Source organism: Silene latifolia, chromosome 3 (assembly GCF_048544455.1).
Source record: "Silene latifolia isolate original U9 population chromosome 3, ASM4854445v1, whole genome shotgun sequence".
In the NCBI taxonomy this organism is placed as follows: domain Eukaryota; kingdom Viridiplantae; phylum Streptophyta; class Magnoliopsida; order Caryophyllales; family Caryophyllaceae; genus Silene; species Silene latifolia.
The window spans coordinates 129,145,197-129,150,624 of record NC_133528.1 but is presented as its reverse complement, the minus strand read 5'-3'; the positions used below and the strand labels follow the sequence as shown (position 1 = coordinate 129,150,624).

General features: G+C 32.7%; 1 long non-coding RNA gene across 1 annotated transcript; it reads right to left on the bottom strand.

Moving 5' to 3' along the window:
* Positions 1-536: 536 nt before the first annotated feature.
* On the bottom strand, positions 537-3,985 carry LOC141646279 (uncharacterized). The gene is made up of 4 exons (XR_012545474.1): positions 3,724-3,985; positions 3,598-3,638; positions 3,403-3,482; positions 537-3,135 (listed from the first exon to the last, which is right to left on the bottom strand). It is a non-coding gene; the product is annotated as an uncharacterized LOC141646279 (long non-coding RNA).
* Between the last annotated feature and the right edge of the window lie 1,443 nt (positions 3,986-5,428).

The window sequence follows — 5,428 nt, the reverse complement described above, 5'->3', positions numbered from 1 at the left end:
CATAAGTTGAAATCACAACAAGCAAGCAAATTAATTATGAAAGAATATTAGATTAAGCATAAATCAATCCCCATGTTGGTTTCCCCTAATTCCCCATTAACCCTAGTTAAGATGACTACTCACTCATTATCAAGTTTAACATGCTAACAAGGTTGTCAATCATACTAGCAAGACAAAACATGATGAATAAATGAAGATGATTAACAATAATTAAAAAGGGATTAAGAGAATTATACCTAATGATGATTCCAAAATAATAAGCAAAGAATAATAGAAGTACTTGATGATTGATGGAAGGTTGTCAATCCTCCAAAATAAACCCCAAATAATCTTCAATTACCCAAAATAAATGATGAACAATAAAGAAATTAAGGAAATGACATTTGTATTAATGCTTAATTAAGAGTTGATTACAAGATTAAGATGAGATTAGAATAACATAAAAAGAGCATAAGAAGGATATCCTAATCTAATTAGTACAATGGGGTATTTATACTAAAGATTAGGTACATAAATTAGGGTTACTAAGGGCTTAAATGACGATTAAGACCCTTAAGAAAAGTTGAGGAAGTGCTCCTCTCGAAGGAGATGCTCATCTCCGCTTCGCTAGTCTTCATAGAATATGCTCATCCCGAACGGCTTGAGGGAGGGACGGCCTGCCCTGGAGAGGAATCCGAGCGGCTTGAGGAGGGTGATGCTCGGATAGAGAGGGCCCAGGACGAGCGGACTGGCCACGGGACGCTCGGATTGTAGCAGGCCAGGATGCTCGTCCCGTGCACTGCGACGCCCGGATTGTTAGCCAGTCAACTTCTTCTTCTTTTATTTCTCCAACAATCCTCAAGGATCTTGTTGGAGATGCAGGGATCTTCTCATCATTTCCCATTTACTTCATTATTTACATAGGCCTTCTAGTCTTGTCTTCCCTTTGATGCTTGGTCATTAGATTCGATCAATTTAGCTCCATTTTGCCACGAAAATGCAAGGTTTTCACTCCTCTTCTACCAAGGAAACAAAACCTGAAAGAATATGCAAAATGAAAGACTAAAGATAGTAAATGACCCAATTATGCACTAAAAAGCATATGAACGAGGCTAATTCGGGGACTAAATATGCTCTAATATTGGTCACATCAATAACCACTACAACATTAACATTATAATTAGTCAATTGATCAAGAATTAAGTATTTTATATAACTATAGCTAAAGTAGCATTTTTGTTTTATTAAACAAAAAGAGTCAAGAACAATTATATGAGTAATATATATCAATGATAATATGGGCCTATTTTTAAATCCACACAGGGCTCCTGAAATATCAGGGACAACCATAAACCTAACTTATATGAGCTTAATTAAACTTATAGAAGCTAAACTAAGAATATATAGGAGCTAAACTTTTTTAATTTAACTAGTTTTGGACCTGTGCAATGCACGGAATAGTAATGGCCAATGTTGAGAAACTTAGAAAAGACGGAAATAAGAAGCATGTAGTACTGTTTTAATGATTTGAATTGAAGTGTTAATTCTCAAAATCTCTCTCAATCAATTACTCTCTCCTCCGATGATTTTACCTTTCATTGTGGCATAAATAATTGGGACGAAGGGAGTAAATAATTCGTATAGAAGAGTGAAGACACGTCTCTACACACTCCTGTTCTTATTTTAAGCGTTAAATCTCAAATGAACTTAATACTTCTTTTTTTAATTCTCAAGAAATATGACATATACGGGATAAAAAATACCTTTATTATTGTAGCAATTGTTTCCACAAAGCTCAAACATAAATCATACTCCGTAGTATTGAATTAGACGCAATGAAAAAGATGTAAAAACAATTAATACTCATGTAGAGCCGGCAATTAAGACTTGGGAGAGCGAGTAACATAACTATTATAAGCAATAGTTATTGCCTACGGACTGCATGCATTTCAAAAGACCACCTCCCATGATGTTGGCCACTGACCTTGGCTGAAATAAACCATGTGCAACATTATAAAAAAAAAAATCCTGCTAAATTAATATGCATACAGAGAATAGAAAGACAATATATTGGTCTTCTTCATAAGATAATTGAAATGCGGTTGTTCCACTATCATACATTTGGCGCAAGAGCAATTTCCGTGCTTCAAATGCCTAATATCATCATCCAGATTTTGCCGAGGAACTCTCAGTTATTCAATTGAAAATATGTTTACCGCCTCTTGCATAAAAGTCACTCCCACAATTCCACTAGATCAAAGACATTGTATCCAAAAAAATATGCCGCATCCTCCAACCTCAAAAATTAGTAACGTAACTTATCTAAACAATAGTTGAGTTTAAAGAAAAAATGTGCCCATAAATTTGTTCAGCTAGTCTTCTTTAAATCGGTGTAAATATAAAAACAGATCAAATATTATCCCAAGTGAGTATACCGTATATATAGGACAAATTTTTTTACTTTTTCGTATACATTCTACTTTAGTCTTATTAATCCATATGTGCATATTTGACCCCTTTTAAACTTAAGATGCATATACCCATCTTAAATGAGGAATTTGCCAAATTTATTTACGTCTCAATTCAATTCCATGGTAACATAATATTAATGTACAAACTAACAAAACAATCCGGTTGTCGATGAATATGAATTTAGAACGATAAATAATACTGTAAAAAAAATATTGCATGAATTTGAAAGAGAACAAACGGAGACTCTGAATGTCATTCCTATTAATGACCTCCTTATCCTAGGTCCCCAATTAAAATTATACTGAGTATTCATTTTAGTGACTTACGTGCATAACCTACTCCATATTTCTCATGTTTATTAATGACTTCTTTTGGCCTAATTTTAATCAATTTATTTAAAAGAAAATGCAAATAATCTGTAGATATAATTGAAGGCAGTATGAAAAGAAATAGAAGAAAAGAAGCGCAAAGAGATATAAATTACATGAAGTATTTGGCACCAATTTAGTTACAGTTACCATGTACTCCGTGGAAACAATTAAAACCAATTAGACACAGTGAATAACCACACCAATGTTAAGAACCACCATATATAATTATCATATTTAAGTTACTTTGATATAAGCGTCATGGAGTAGAAGCTAACAGCAGCGGTAATAATCTGGTACTCCATTTTCTAGAATCCTGAAATCATATCAAGCAAACATACAATGATAATAAGAATTAAGTGATCCGCTTAGCCAGTCAATAAAGTGATCTTATGTTCATAAAACTTTCATTGTCCTCTTCCTCTTTTAATTTAGAGACACTCGTCTCATTTTGTCGTTGAAATCTCCACCCTAAAAGAGTCTTTAATTCATTCAAATTGTTTGCATAAATCCCTGCCTTCTTTAACTATAAAAATATAAATACTCAATATTGCACAAAATAGTACAATGATGCAGCTAGTACCATGAATTAGCTCGATATTTCGATGCAAAGACTCTTTTCCGACCTTTGGCAAGTGTTATTGTTGCGATAGATCAATAGGTCTGCATGTCACCAACATAATAAGTTAGATGGAGTAATAAAAGCAAATATACTTAAATTAAACATAAAAAGATGGAAAAGTTCATTAAGCTCTAGTCGACATTTGAATAGGAATACCTAGTACTTCAAGAGAATCCAGTAACTTAAATGTTGGATTTCTAAAAATTAAATTAGACAACAACTGTTATCAGTTGAATCAAAATATTTTAAAAAAAAAAACTGGCAAACGAAAATAACACGTACCTTATCAGTAGGGTAAGAGTGGTAACTGGGCATCCATAGATGGCAATGACACATTCAAAGGTGTGGTATATATATGATCAATGGTACCATTATTAAAGGATTAGATTGTTAACTTATATACGTAAAACGTTATTTTGATTTAATAGAGGGAAGGTGAGTAGGGGAATGAGTAAAGAGGAATTAAAGGAGACAGAGAAGGTGATGAGGGGAAGCAAAAGAGACAAGAAACCCATAACTCTAAGATGGAAGAGAATAAGAAAAGAGAGATGAACTAAAGGATTAGTGATTAGTCTTTAACTCTGATATATTTTTTCTTTTTATTTTGATAGGATGCGAGAAATAAGGTGGGAACTTCTTTGAGTATTGTATAGGTTAGTTATATTGCCACGTGGACTTGGCTGTCATGCGTTTTTATAATATTTATAGATTTCAATTAAGTGTTTTTTTTTTGATGTGTCTGATTTCTTTTGTGGGGTAATATATCTCAACTTTTGTAGAGAGATTTCTTTCACTATTTCATTTACAAGAGTTCATCTTTTCAAGAAAGTAAATCTCGTATTTCCTTACGATTACCCATTGTCAAATTATAATCAATTGCGGAAGATGTATTCATTCATTACTATTAGTGAACAACTCAAACTTTTTACAATTTGGAGTGTAGTAACTTTGATTGTAATTTGGCTCAAAGTTCTAATTTTCTTGATTTGAGAGTTTTGAGGGTTCAAATTCCAAAGGAGATGGATACATTATTTGGGAAGAATATGGAGATCAAGAATTCATTGAACATAGAAGAAGAATAGATTTGATTAGAGGTCTAAGGTTAATGTGATTTCCAAATGACTTAGATTAAAGGTGGTATTTCGTTTTAGCTAGATTAATGAAGGTTGAGATTTGGGAAAAAAATACATATCCAAAACTTTTGAGTTGCTAAACCATATATTTGTTCAAAATCTTGATTAGCAAATTAGATGATAGTTTCCAAACAGGTTGTAAGCTAAATTAAGAATCATAACACAATATTCGACATATAAGAAGTAATTTAAGAGAACCTTTACATATTTTAAGAAAATGAAAATAAAGTGCAAAAATGTAAATATTATGAGGTCGAATTGAAAGCACCTCATGTGTAATTACACAATGCCTATTTTTAAGAGCTTTAGGGTAACACGCACTACTCCCAACTATTAAATAGCTCCATCAATCTCTTAAATCAGGCATATGCGACTAATCATAATTGTTATTAAAGAGTCTATCGATCCAAAATACTCAAGGAGGGGGGGGGGGGGGGTGAATTGAGGATTTAAAACTTCTACTGTTTTTTCAATTGTATGAATATAATTAATTATTTAAAGTTTATTGATTAAACTTTAGCTAATTAACTAATGAATGCGCAAGAACAAAATAAACAAACGAACGGAAGAGCAGGAGACACACGGTTTTTGAAGTGGTTCAGTTTCACAAATCGAAACCTACGTTCGCTATTCTCGATTAATAAATTTAGTACCTTTCTACGGATTACAAATTTACTAACCCAACTCGTACAACTAACTCTAGTTGTAACTCAATGAGTACCGTTAAATACTCGAGTGACTAACTTACGCTAATAAGAAAGCACTAATGATTCTTGCAAAGGTTCACGTTAATGAACAAGTAAGAAATCTATTGAGCACTATTATCTTATAACGATAACTAACGAACGAACATA